Here is a 15538-nt window from a genome sequence, read left to right on the forward strand (position 1 = left end):
TTGGTCCTCGAACCCAAGACGAAAGGCTACATCGTTCGTGGCCGTTAAAACCTTATGCTATGCTTATAAGTCAATGGGGGTAAAATCCCGAGTGAAGCATTCTAGTGTCATTCCCTGAATGCAAGGTACCCTTGTGGAAGTATCTAGTCCCCGGACCCTGATTGCGCAAATGTAACACGCCAGTGGCGTACGATGATGCGAGCTCAACCGTCACCATACCACAACAACCCTCGGGTTTATCATATTTAAATCAATTATTTCCTTTATTTTCTTTCCCATGTATGAAATGAAATATGCAGTGAAATACTATCATCAAGGCAAACCTAACCTTTCTGCTGGTTATCTTATGCAATCTACATCAAATTTATCGTCGCCAAGCAGATTTAAGGCTATGAAATATAATCACAGATGTTTTATGTTCCACAACTGTTTCAAAGGCATTATTCAGGTTTTAACACTATGCACTTTGTAAATCTTTTCCTTTGAGACTGACATTGTAATAATTTCGAAACCTGGTTCAAATCATTAAAAAATATGCGGAACATACAATATTAATGTTTCTTATGTTATGTTTTTTTCAGTCCCACCAAATATCGCCATCCATCCTTAAGTTATATAAGGCTATGATTCAATTTCTGGAATTAGAAAATATTTTTCCACCCAAGCCATTTTATTTCTTTCGTCGTACCCAGGACTTTCTCCTACCGGGACCTCTTGCAATTTCGCCGATAAAATTTTTCTTCGACATCGCCCGGGCAAAAAATTATTCCCCCCAAAATAACTCCTCTCGACACATGCTGAGAATTTTTGTGCAATCCCTCTTTCCCATTTTTTTGTATCCTTTTTTTTTTGAACGTACGTGATTCCCTTACTTTTACCTCGGCGAAGATGAGGGAATCAGAATCCCCGTATTCTGCAGCTACCGATGGAATTTTCGAAAAAAATATATACTCATCACTGTCACGCAATGCAAGGCCACGTAGTGAACTAAGAGCGGAGCTTTCGTCGAAGCGTCCCTCAGGGTACGGTGACTGCGCTTCTTTTGTTCTTCCCGTGAAGTGATCAGAGCCTCGTCTCCGAGGAATGAAATTGTCGGGCACGTATAGCTACTCTGTACCCGGTTTGGCAACAGAGCGTTCGCGAAGCAGACTAGTGTCAATCAACGTCTTTTTCGTGGTAGTTTAGTGGAACTATATTTCATATTTGGGTCAGGCTTATGTCTCCTTATTCAAGTCGAACAAGACCTGAGTATCGACAAGTTATATCGAAAATGATCGACATCGGAGCTCTATTCAATATGCCCTATTCCAATTAGGGAATGAGATTGTGGAAGATAGTAAGTTTGTGTTAGTAAATATGGCCCTTATCGAGATTCATAATATTTAAGTGACACGGCTTTAACGTGCAAATAATATTTTCTCTCCCTATAGAATGCATTTTAGTTTCATTTTAAAAGTACCGATCTCATCACTGAAAGAAACGTTTTCCGTCATAGTTTTTTTGGTGATCCAAGAGTAACGTTATTTTGCTTACAGTCTTACGCAATTAATGAAAATTCAAATTGATCACAATTTATTTATGCAGGAATAAAATTTTTCAACAGTGATAGCGATTTATTCGTCAAAAATGAAAGTTTTGATGATCTCCTTTGACGGACCGTTCATTTCATGATACAGCACCTCATTAGATTGCAAATGGATTACTGCATCTCTTTCATCTCGTACTAGATCAGTTGATCCTAATCACCAATGATTTAGAAAGTTGGTTTGCAAAGGTAAGCTCTTGTTCTGCAAAATATATTGCACCAAACTACTCTTATTTATTCAAGTCTACATTCTTCATGAAAAACTCCAAGGAACTTAATGAATCGTACCATAAATTATTTGATATTATCTTCATTTCAGTTCTGCCTGTATCCATTGCATTTTTTTAAATTTCTCACGATTTTTGATGAACTCGATAAGAAGCAAATGATAGACACGAGGTTATAATATATTTGGCTTCAAAATACAAGTTCATGAGTGTTCGACACAAATAATCGAGAAAAGTGTTTTTACGGCCGAGCTAAGCTTGATTGAAAAGCTTGCTGATTGGAAATGCAGCACAAGTTTCTTTGGATAATTTTTATTCCCCTCGAAAGAAAATTGAAAGAAGAACTCCAAAAGCTCCATCAGTTTTCTCAAAATACAGTTACTGCACATGATACTGTACGTTGATAGATACGGCCATCTCTGTCAGGAAATTAATTGAAAATATTTTAGGGAAAATATGGAATATCTCTATTCTTCAGCTACTGACTCATTTTCCTCGTCAAGTAACAGTACAAGGAAACATTAAATTTAGTTTCAGTAACATAAAAGTTACATGCGTTTGATAGCAAGAAATTTTTAGAAGACGGATGCTGGTTGTGAAACAAAGAAACTTTGAACGATGTAGGCGAGCTTTTGACATGAATCTAACGTAGTGTTCTTATTACTATTTCGTTTGAGTTTTGAAATAATAAATTTTCTCTGCCGGGTAAGTTGATACCCGTATATTGAATTGCCCTTTTTATGAAGAATGTGAATTTTAATTTATATTATGTGTGATTCATTTCATTTTGATTCTTTTTATGAAAGTGCCTGTTATTTTTATGATTGTTTTAATTTTTACTATGTTTAATTGGAATTATTGTGTGAATTAATAAGTGCAGGTCAAAGGCAAAACCAGAAATTCATTAAAATACTGATTGATAACTTTAACTTAGGCGGATGTTATATGTAGTTACGATTCATTCCGTGTTATTCATCTACATCTACATCTACATCTACATAATACCCCGCAAGCCGCCTAAAAGGCGTGTGGCAGGGGGTGTTAGGACACCAGCCGTTTACAGCTAAAAAAAAATTAAGTGCTCATACGAAGTTGGGACTAGCGTTTATTAAAGTCCTTTATGGTTCGGGGGAAAAACGAATTCGCATATCTATCCGTTCGGCAAAACAACTCTCTTAATTTATCACATCTATCGGACCTGGAAATATAGTGTGGCTCTAATATTATGTTCTCTGTGTCGCTCTTAAAGATATCCATTCTCAATTGTTCAAGCAATCTAAGCCTAGCGCGCAGCCTCCGAGTCTCCAACGGCTCCCAGCCTAACTCGCTTAACATCTGGGTAACACTGCTTAACATCTGGGTTATTATTTTGCCTTGAGACAAATTACGAAGGCCACATAGAAGGGGTGTATACCTACATTAATAATTTTAAAAAACGTTCCGTAGAGAAACCTCAAAAAGGATCTAGAAAGCATTGGAGCTGAGAATGTGTAGAAGACTGCTATGAAGGGGCAAAAGAGACTCTGGTAGCTTTGCCGGAGGAAAATTATTTGTGTGTTTCCACTCACATTTTTTTCCCAATCTCGTCTCGCTAGGCATTCCATCTTTCTCTGCCGCCCCGCGTATACTTGATGGGAAATGGAAAAGGTTTTGGACGTAGCGATACAGGAATTTCAAATTAAGCGTTTGAAAGTTGCGGTGCAAAAGGCGGTAGGCATGCCTGGATCGCCAGGGATGGGCCTGGTTTTCTTTATGATTTTTTATCTCGAGGGAACGGAGGGAGAAAGGGGTCGGAGGTTTTCCATCCCCCTGGAAATGGTAGAAGGGGTTAAAGTTGAGGGAGGGATGGGATTTAGAGTGGGGAGGCAAGAGTTAGTGTGGGAATGCTGAGATCGTTGAGAGATATGAGCGGGTTGCCTGGGATGGAAGTATATGGGGCAAATTTTTCTTTTTTTCTTTTTGTATATGCACCGGCGAAAAGGCTAAGAGGAGAAGAATTCGAGGGAGTGCAAAAGGTTGAAAATTCATAGTACAGAAGAATGGAAATTTGGGCTGAGTGCGATGGTTAGGAAGCGGTGTGGTTTGTCTGGGAATGAAAGGTAAAACTTCTGCCGTGGAAACATTGCAAAACTATCATGCTCTACCTTTGCCTTCCCATTTCATTGGCCAATAAACACTAAAAGGCTATTTTTGAATTCTTACACATAAAAAAAGTTTAAGCAGAACTATACTAGTCATATACTAATACTTAACGTTGATTAATTTCTTGGAGTATAGTTTTTAATGAATTTAAATGCAAATTTTTGCCAACGTTATGGTGTATTTTTACACCTTCATGAGGGCTTTTATGCAATCAATTGGATCTGTTTTGAACAACTAAATGTGAATAAACGAGTCCAATTCATAGAAAAAAAGCTCTGACAAAGGTGAACGCTGGCAAAAATTTGCGTTTAAATTCTTCAAGACCTCTACTTTAAGCCACTAATCAACATTAAACATAGAGGCGAAGAGAAAAAAACCACTAAATTTTCTAATACTACACGTGCGGATCAGATATGATATTTTCCTAGGAAAAAATTAGCTAAAACTAAGTTTGAAGAAGGTGTAATTCCTTTTTCTCATAGATGGTGATAGTTGATTGATGCAGTCATTCGAGGCAGAGGCGCAGCTACCAATTAAGGCTAGGGGGAGTTTTAGGCGCAACTAGTACTGGGGAGTCTGGGGGGCTTTGGAACACCCCTCAGGGTAAGCGGGAAATGTGGAGGCCCTCCCCGGGAAAAATTTTAAGATGGCGAGTTTTGTTCAAAATGGCGAGTTTTATGGCTTCCTAAGGGATAGTTTATTAATACTTCCACTCTTCTATAAGTTATATCAATTCAGTAAAATTAATTTAACTCAAAAAAATTATGAGCTATGGGGGGGTTTAACCCCCAAAATCCTCCCTCACTGCGCCACTGATTCTTAGGGATCCGTGCTCTTGGGTGCTGATTTGAAATGGGTTCTATTTGGAAAAACAAGGCAATTTGTTCCTTTTATTCTGCAGATGAAACAACACCATTCCATATATCGGTGATGTTTATTATGTGGATTATATTCAGGTACGTACCTCATTTCATCCATACTCGTGCTTGTTGGCCTTTTTAGCCAAGAATCGATCAATCTCAATTTTCTATGTAAGAAAACTATTTCACAAGATACTCTTGCATAATATTGCCGAAATAATCCATTGTTTTCGCATATATTTTTGGAGATCAATCATTCACCACTTAAAGTTTCAGCCGTAAGCACTTGAAAATATATAATGGGACATAAAAATATAAAATACCTAAATTAATAAAAATTTTACAGTTATCTATTGTGACTCATTAATATCCTGAATAAAGTTCTCCTGTATTACTACTGCAAGCTACGTGTAGTAGAATTAAGTAATACGTCCTCGTTATTTATTTGAATATAGCTATCAAATAAACCAATGAAGGGCTCACTTTTTTTCAAAAAGTTTTTGTTCCATTATTAAGTTGAACAATATTTAATTATTTGATGTCTACCATCTGCATCCTCAGAGTTGTGTTTCAGGTTCTCATTATTTATTTGAATATAGTTATCAAACAATCCATTGGAGCGTTCAATTGATTTGCTCAAAAATTTTCAAGTGTCATTATTTCATTGAAAAAACCTTATTTGATGTTCACTATCCGCATCCTTAATATATCTTATCTCATGATTATGTCATATTTAATTGCCTGGAAACAGTTTTGCTGAGTGCAAAAGGCTACAATTTGCGTCATTGACACAATGTGCCATTTTATGCTCAAGGAGTAAGTGCTCTTCCCCGAAGCTTTTGAGCATGGAGTTCGTAGGCATTCTCGATTCTCGACGCCAGCCTCTTGGATCGGGAGCGCACTCCAAACAGCGGTCTTATAGCGTGGATTTTTTTGTCCTCCTTTTCCCTACTCAGATCTTCCCGGAGCCTGGAATGTAGGGCGTGGCACGTTCAAATACTAAGTGCAAGCGGCAGCAAGGTTCAGCCATAGCCCACATATGCCTCCAAAGACGAAGGCATATTAAAGCAGAGGCTGCTGGAGTTTTGCATGTGAAGGCATGGGAACTAATCAATCACCCTCTAAACCTTGTAAGTTACAGTGCTTGAAACTAAGGCATTTCTTGCTTCCTGGTGGCATATTGGACTAGACTATTTCCTGCTTCAAAGTTGGAACTCAAGTCGGAACTCCTGTTTAAGAGCGATAGCTGAAAGTGGTTAAAGGCTTTCAGCTGTACGGTCGTACGTACCTACGATTGTCCCCGTTCAAACGGTTCCGTGGTAAGGGAAGTTGTAAAAGTTTGAGGCGATGTCTCGGTCCTTTGATCGAGAATATTGATTGTTTTTGCCAACTGAACCTTTTGATGATAACGGCGTGTTCTTTAATCTTTTCAAATTCACATAATACGATTTATATTTTCATTTGCAACACATAACTTGGTTAAAGCAATAGTTTCAATGAGTGAAAAGAGTTCCATCAGTAAAATTTCTCAGTTAACATGGGAATAATCTATTATTTTCATCAACTCGGGTGTTTCCCTATGGCCGACCGTCAGAAATACAGGAAAACTGTAGTCATACAGGATAAATTCATAATAAAATAAGTCTTGCATGTGTAAATATTACGAAATCGTTATTTCTTTAAATTTATCTTGTTTTTACCCTGTAGTTTTTGTAATGAAATCATTAGTAAAGATGTATTTCGGTATTCCAAATGATGCTATGAGTATAGACACATAGGTCGATACAAATGAACAAAATATATGTTGCATGCAACATTAAATCAATAGATTAATATGTCTCAGCTGTTTTAAATTATTTTCCTTCCTCGCACTGCGTTTACTAAACATAATTGGCCATTCATTGCAAATATTTTTTTTCTTAGGCTATTGACATTTTTGGTATTTCTTCGAATTTTTAATGATGGAAAACGTTAAAGAAATGGTAACTAAATTGATAGCTGCTAACAATTGAAAATGGAATGGTAAGCTTTCCTAACAGGTGAAGATGAAGTAAGTCGTGTAACACCTTTTCCAAGTGCAAAACAATTTGCGGCTTACAAGAAGCTATACTAAAATAATAGGTTTTATAAATATGACGCCGTTTACCTTCTTAGTTTAACTTTTTCATGGCAAACCATCACGGTCAAAATAACGATTCAAAATATGCTCGCAACCCCAAGTGCAAAAAAATGTGCAGCTTGCATTGTTACTATGCTAAAATAATTTTTTTTAATATCACGCCGTTTATCTTCTTAGCATTCGTTTTTCATGATAAACCATTACGGTCTGCAAAATATGCACGCATTCATGGATGAAGAGTTCTTTTCTACCTTGACTTCTACTGAGAATATATGTCATGCTTATCTCGTTGCATAGGAAAATAATTCCATTCAATGGCCTCTGAAAATATAAAAGCCATGCAAAACATAATTAGGATACTAATATATTCTTTACAGTCTCATTACTGTGAGATAAGTCGCGGCGCAGCTCTCAAAAGTACTTATAAAGCGTGAAATTACTCTGGGTTCACTCCAACCCTTTACGGGCTTCTCCGAATGCATTCATTCTCGTGTCTTGCACAGCGCCCTCAAACATGTCCTTTGATATACGTTCCGTTTCAAAAGGATATTTGATGCACACAGTGGACAGCCCTCGTTGCTTTACACAGGGGCCTCAAACAGAGTTTGTCCCTGACGCCGGACAACCGTCCAATTCAATGCCAGGCTAATACAACGCACCCCGTCAACTTTTTACGACTTTATACACGTGATGCAGTATATTTGGAGAATTTAGCCAAGATTTTTTCAGCCATATATAAAAATGTATGGATAAGAGAATGCAGGATTGGCTGAAAATTAGTTCAAATAAAATCATTAATTTGTACAATTTATTGCAATTTTGAATAAGTAGGTGGGGATCATGAATTAAGACCTATAATTTAAAGATTTTACCGCTAGGATAAAGTAAATTTCTGCTAACACATTAATCAGTATTGTCGTTGTGCCCCATTTTTTTAAGTTGCTGGATAAGAATATTGCTATTAATTTAAAACAAGAGTAAATGAAAAACATTTTCCACAATAATAGAAGCAAATTACGATTTAAATCAGGAGACATCAAGGCTAGGAGGTGAAAATTATTTTGACTAGTATTACATTTGATTACTGCATTAAAAAGTGTCTTAGAATTTCGCAGCATTAACAACGATTATTCGGTACCATTCCTTGTTAGTCAGTTCAAGTTCTTTATTTGTGACGATAGCAAAGGCATCTAAATTTTTATGATTAAATTAAAAAATATTTTAGTATACTTCCGAGTTAAAAACCGAGTGAAAATCTTTTATTTTTAATCGATGGATTAATTTTTTGTGAAAAAGGGTAGCAGTTGACGAGATCAGTGTTGGACAAAAGTCATTAAAATATATATTTAAGGTCAGTTTATTCTAAGAAAATGCATTTCCTACTTTTGGAATGCGAGGTATTGTGGCTTTACCTATAAAATGATGAGAATTTGATTGATTTTAGGTTACTTATTCTGATCCCAGTAAGCAGACACGAAAATCAATAGTGAAAAGTGTCACTGGGAATATGACTTTTTAATGAAGCTTTAGATTTATAGTGTAAGGTTTTCTGTACTGTAAAGTTACTGATTTTTCAAATTCTTGGTAAAAGTTAGTGAAAGCATCTCATTCATTGACGGATTTTTTATCCCTTTTTAACTGTACTTTGGTATTGCTCTCAAACTTATACATAATTCAGAATATATGCATAGAATGTACATAGATATTCGATGCTGCCTTAGATAATTGTGTTGCAAAGTTTCAACTGGTAAATATCCTCGCGTTTTTACTTTTTTATAGGTATATATTCATTACAGATGCTTTATTATTGAAGAGTATCGTGAACTCACATTCCGCCAATTGCCTTCCGCCGGAAGCGACAGCTTTGGTAATCTCGTTTGACGGACCGTTTAATTGTCTATGGAAAGGCAGGTCATTAAACTTTACCATCGTCTTTATAAGCTACTTCTACACGAACCCTAGCTAACTTTTCGCACTTGTTATCCACCCATTTTTATAGTTCCTCCGTGTAAACACTGTAAGTAATGCGCGCGGTAATTAATTCCTCGGAAGTTGGAAACTGGCAAACTAGCACCATCGTGTAACTCTGAGAGTACTTCATCCCCCGGTTGTCCCAACTCCCGAGAGTTCTCCTTCCTGCAACCAAGGGTTAAGAAACGGCATCACCCTCTTATCACCTCGGTAACCAACCCATGTTTTCTGGGGAAATGGGTTGTAAGGGTAATGTAGCAAGGGGCAGTGAGAGAGAGAATGAGGGGAAGGATGGAGTGGACCCTGGAAGCTGGGAGGGGAAGGGGTCAAAATGGCCAACATGGGGTCACATGGCTTTACGGCCCGGTCAAATGGGGCAATGCGTTATACAGTGTTGCCAGGTTGATTGTATGTGAGTTGGGGGTTGCGGACGTTGCAGGGGCGTCTGAGTCGTTGAGGAGATCAGGGTGAATACAGAAAGGAAGTGGTAAGGATAAAGAGCATTTCGTCGGGTTCCGAAATTTGTTGGGCTTCCTTCTTGCGGTGTGACGAACCCCTCCTTTGCCGGGAGATGCAGCAAATGAGTGAAGGGGGGGGATAGGAAGTGTACGGAGTTTCAGTCACCCACGGTTCTCGAGGAAGCAGGAGGAGGCTAGAAATTGGAATGCGGAGGAAAGTCGTTAGGCGCGGGATAAATTAATGGAAATTGAAGTTCCGGAAAGAATATTCCCTGGGATACGATAGTGTGGGGCATGGAAACACGCCTTATTAAGGTTGAGGGGTGTGTTATGGATTTCCTCGCCATTTTTTATCATTACTGGCCTCGGTTAGTTTTGGAAGGAAATATGTCAATATTTCTGCTGATGAATCTGTTCAATGTATATACATATATTGGTGGATATGATTATAAATATGTTTTGGGCGATGCTGAGGTAGGTTATTTGAGGAAGGTTTATTGATAACGTTTTAACATAAAATCTAATTAAATAATATTCATTTTCATATTATGTACCTACAGCAATCTTTGCTTCAGCACGAACAATTAAATATGTCTTCAAGACAATTAGATGGAAATGTAAGAGTATTAATGTGACTTAAGGCATTTTAGTCAAAATTGTGAAGATTTTACAATGCTCATCTATTATATCCATTATTCTCACTTAACTAACTTCTCACGGTGTTGGGCTATTTATTTGGAATATAATCTACCACCCGAAATTTTTATCAAACTCTAAGATTCTAAGGCGTAATCGTTCGTAGCATTGAAATTGCCCTGATGCATTCTTTTAAACATAAAGATCCTATAAATCTGCTATTGACTACGCTTTTGTGGACGCCATGTGATTCTATTACGGAGCATACACAGATATTTATCGTGTATTTTTTGCCAAAAAGTTTAATAATCCTGCTTCACTTCTCCTCTGCGTATTAGAATACTCTTGCCTAATAGGAGTTGGGGCAGCGGAACTCCACCGAGCCAAATCTCTTTTGGTATTAATAAAAGAATGTACAAATTCAATAATAGATGATTAACCCATTATTAGGAACGTGGTTGTTGGAGGGGCGATAGATGTTAATTATTTGAGTGTGAATGTATACTAATTACTTATATGCTTGTCAGGTCCCAAATTCTTATTCGTAGCCATTTGAACTGGGATAGTAAATCCGTTATTAACGACTAGGAAATAAAATTTTATATTAGAGGTCATACGGATTGTTTTGGGTTCCATATATGTAAATTAATTTAATGTTTTTATAGGCTAATGTCTTAGACGTCCGTCTGGTCCAGATTCATTTTTCGCCCTTACTTACACATGATGCTGATTTGTTTAAATTTGCTCTTCAGGGCAAAACTTATTTGTAAAAGTATACGTTACTTCGCCAGTCGTGAGCATTTATTTCCGTGAAAGCAAATTCTAAGGCGTCGTCTCTAGGCGTCGCAATCTCAAAATTTTGGTAGACATAAGTTTGGTGGCATCCAGAATTCCTGAGTGGTGCGCTCCACGGTCTAGCATCCAAGCGGCGTCTGTAAATATTAGCCGCGAGAACATGGAAAGAAGGTTTTGCGTGTTCGCGGGAGAGACTAAAGGTGACTGGGGGGTTGTTAGGAATAGGGAGGGCTCGTAGGAAGGTCGTAAGGATGGCGCGAGAACCCGGGATCGTCGAACGGTCCAAGTGGTACAGTATGTACGTCGTGATGAGAGGGGTAGGGAATATTCAGGTTTCTTTTTTTTTTAACGTGCGAGCAACCCGGGTCTTAGATGAGGTGTTTGAGGGAATTGCATAAGGGGTCTGGTTTCCTGGGTTGCGGCTATTCCCGAATATTAAATCAGATCCGAGATTCCTTTCAGAATTATTTATGGCAGAAGGATTTTTATTTTTTTCGTTCCCCTTTTTCAACGCCTCTCGTGCTCCTCTTGAAAAAGTTTGGCACTCTTCCTTCGAAGACATTTCCACCCCAAACCTCCCCACACTCAACCATCCCTTCAACCGTAAATACAAACTTGTGCGTGAAAGGAAGAAAGTTTCTGCCTCGAACAAAATCTGTGCCACGCATTTTTTATCTCAACATTTTTAGCTATTCTCTCTTCGTCTCTTTATTTTTTTTATTATTATTAATATTATTTATTTTCCCATTCCTTTTCTACATTTCCTCACCCTTTAGACCTTGAAATATTCACGCACATCGGAGCGTTTCTTAATTTTTCATCGGCGAGGAGAAGTTCTTGCATAATTTTTAAGTTGCGCCGGGAAATTTTCCTTAGAATTTGTTCCCACCCTGCGAAAGCGGCGGCCCTTAGCTGATGGAAATGGACGGAGGCGAAGCAAACGTCTTACAGTGATGGCTGAGTAACTTTTCCTTATGCTAGGACAAAACAAGAAAGTTTCGCAGATGATGGAAATAAGAAAGTATTGGAAAAAGTTTTGCAACGGAAGAGCCCACTTACCTTAATTAGGCATCAAAAATTCAGAAAGCCATCTCGTTTTCACTGCAACAATATTGAATATGAACCAAAAATGAGTGATTTATGATTTAATTTTGATATTCAGCCCCACGGCGGTACATATATTGTGCTTTTTTCCCTGCAACAGCTGTATCCCTTAGCGGCATGGTAAATGGTAAACTAGCAATACCCAAGTAAAAGCAATATTCATAATGAATTAGGCATGAGATTATGTATTGAACTCAGTTTTTGTTGGTCATGATATATCGCGAAGGGATATTTCTCCAGTATTGATATGCATACAATAGTTAGTTGTCATATTTTGCCGTTGCATGTGTACTGATTATTTCGATTTCATTTTAAAGTCTGGGAACGAACAGTAGAGTATTTGCTAAATTCATTTTTGAAAAAACACGTCTTTATTTATCCATAAAATCAGGATAAAAAATAACAATCATGAATATAACTTGTGATACAAGTGTTCCTTTATGATTATAAGTTATCAAATATCGTATTAAAGGAGGCTCGCTTGATAATAATTTCGATTTTCAGGTTGCTTTTGTTTTTGCGCAGGAATAAAAGTAGCATATTCCATAATATATATTCTTCGGAAAATTTCAATTCAACATCTTTCTCATTCATACGCATTATTTTCAATTTCTTTTTTGATTTGACAAAAATATATTCCTAGACTTTATTTCATTTATTTATTTATTTCCATTACCCCATAAACAGCACATTTACGGCCTTTACAATGGGGAATTAACAATTAACAATGAAGGACATTCACACACGCCCATGCCCTGGATAAGGGTAACTTATCCAGGCGGGACTCGAACCCGCGACCTTCGGTTTGGCAGTCGAGGACTTTACCCCGCCGCCACCGAGGCCGGCCGGACGTTAAAATGGAAAACAGAGAAGGACAAGGAGTATATATGAAAAGAGAAGTTAATTTAAAGATTTCCTGCGTCATTTTTTACGTCCATATGGGCATGACCCTCAAAATCAATTTCGCTATATACGCCTGCCAAATTTCATTTCTTTTAATTCAATTTGCACTAAAATTTGCCTATTTTAAATCACTGTTCCAATCGACATAGAATCCAAGAGCCATTAAATGTAATTAATACAATGCCGCTAACCATGTGTATATTTATGTTGAGTATGCAGATATAGGTTATTTCGTATTTCGTATTTCCCAGTTATGATTTCTGATGAGTGTATACATAATTTCTAAAGACATTTTTAAATAAGCAATTCTCTGGTAGTGAATGTTTTTCTATGCAGAGCAAAAGCTTATGGTTGATGAATATTAAAATTTAGTTCTTTTTCGTAAAATATATGCATACTTCACATGGATAAATTCCTTTAAGGATATGTACGATTTCCAAAGACATTTTTCAATACTTATTGTCTCTAGTTGTGAAAATTTCACTATGTAGAGCAAGTTATTATTTATCATTTGAATTTCGAACGAAGGAATTGAGGAAGTTTTCGTTGAGAATTCCAAATTCAACATTCGCCAACCGACGCTAACCCAATTTTTGAAAGCTCCGTGAGCTGTTCCCAAAATACCTTCTTACACGAAAATGGAGCCAGGCCATATTCAAAAATCGTCGTACGCCTCCCACTACTCTTGAAAGCCTTAGCCTCCATTGCGAAGCGGCGCAGCAGTGGCAATATCTCGGAATATGAGGATCCCATTACACATTTTAGTGGCGGAATCACCTGCATTATAACATTATATAAGGGACGGGAAACTGCGAGAGACTTTGCGGGATCTAATTAATTGCCACTAGCAACCTCGACTTTTAAACCGGTCCTTTGAATTCTCTAGGGCTCACCCACCAAAAAAAAAACATTCCGGCGAAAGCACAAAAGGCAGCTTCCCCTTTTCACCGCACAAGAAGACTCCATCTTGGGGAAGTCTTCCTCACCGTGATTCCGCAGCTCCGTAATCCATTTAAAGACTGTGACAAAAGAGGGAGGGTAGAAAAAAGGGGGCGCTTGCCACCACAGAGATGCCAAACCCTTGGCACTCCATTACCAGGGGTACATTCTATTGAGAGCTGTAAGTACCTACCCTACCTACCTTCCTTCCACCTACGATTCTTTTGTTTCGAGCTAAAACTTCTCCATTCCTCCACCGTTCCTCGTGCAACTCGACTTCCCTCTGTGTGTGCCTCTAGTAGGAGGGACCTTCCTCTCGAATGTCCTTTGTTTTCGTGTACACAGAGCCCCTCCCCCTAATACGGATTTTCAACCCCATACCTCTTCCCAACCCCCCCGAGACTTCGGAATGTCGCTCCCATGTATATTTATAGCGCGATGCCAGCTGCAAGGTTCATGGCGAGAGGTGCGGCGAGAATTACGTTTGGGGATGGAGAAGTCGAAGTGTCTCTAGAGTAAGGGAATATAGGGAGAAGGTCTAGGGGGTTTAGGACCGGCTGTACGGGGCAAATCGAAGTCTTTTACGGGGTCATCCATTGTGTTCGATCGCGGCAAAAAAATAAACGGTCGGTCGGGGAATGCTAGAATAGTTTTGGTGGACCAATGGAGAGTATAAAAACGTTGTCTCAATCGGAGTAAGTCGAGTGTTAGGAAGAACCAATGAGAGAACCTCCCACGCAATTGATTGAGTCTCCTTCATCCAATGAGTACCCTGGTATAGATCTCTTCCACCAGTAAAAGAGATTAAATTTAATATAAAAGGATATGAATCAAATCATAAATAAATGCATATTAAACGACAGTTTGTGCTATCTTTATAAAATCTCTCCTCTTTCTTCATGAAGACGCATCACTTCCTTACTACTGGTTGAAATTTTTGTTTTATCTAGAAGTATTTTAGTTTAGGTATCAAGGAGCTTCAGCTGTGAAATGATGATAGATTAAAATGTGTTTGGTGCAAGTTTATATTTTTGACAATTTAACACAAATCTGATATATTTCAACTAAGCTTTGCGTTGGAAATAATTTTATTCAAGAAAATTTCCAAACATTCTGCTTATATCTTATGTTTTCTTAACTCTAGCCATATTTCCACATAACTTAATTCTTAGCTGGAGTTAAGAAAACATGATATAAGCTGAAGTTTTTGGAATTTTTCATTAATAAAATTATTTCCAACACAAAAATTAGGTGGAAAAATATTAGATTTGTGTTAAATTTTCAATAGCTGAGTGAGTAAAAAACTAAGGGAAAAATATTCATTACTCGTGAGTATATACATGTTATATAATATTGATTGCTCATTCTATGCTCTATTTCTTGTACAGTTTGATAATTAAAACATTCTTTGTTTCAGGTCAATCCTCAACCCATGCATCTGAAATTTAGGCTGTACTCTGGTAAGTATTTCATTAATCATCAATTTTTAAACTTGCAAAACATTATATGCTATAAATATCTTTTCCAGCGGGTGCACTAACGCCGACGGTTTTTTAAATATAGTGTATTCTTGTTATCATATTGGTTTTATTTCTTTTCTACGTTGTATTTTCAAAGTAGACAAAAATCTAAACTTTTTTGGGAACAGAAAGAAGCAGGGTGATTTTTAATAAAATATAAGCGTAAATTATTATCATATTTAATCTGGAAAGAATTATATCCTAAATTATAAATGTTATACTCCAGTTCTTGATGACATCTGCTTAATTTTAGTGATACATGCCTCCAAAATAATAATA

General features: G+C 37.4%; 1 protein-coding gene across 2 annotated transcripts in view; it reads left to right on the top strand.

The window, feature by feature from the left end:
- The window catches only part of LOC124166963, a 610523-nt gene that overhangs the window by 342836 nt on the left and 252149 nt on the right, over positions 1 to 15538 (top strand). For both annotated transcript variants that reach the window (XM_046544703.1, XM_046544704.1), the window contains exon 6: positions 15157 to 15199. The gene's annotated coding sequence lies outside the window, so the exon portion shown is untranslated. The remainder of the gene's footprint in view (positions 1 to 15156; positions 15200 to 15538) is intronic.

Source organism: Ischnura elegans, chromosome 10, assembly GCF_921293095.1.
Source record: "Ischnura elegans chromosome 10, ioIscEleg1.1, whole genome shotgun sequence".
Classification (NCBI taxonomy): Eukaryota; Metazoa; Arthropoda; class Insecta; order Odonata; family Coenagrionidae; genus Ischnura; species Ischnura elegans.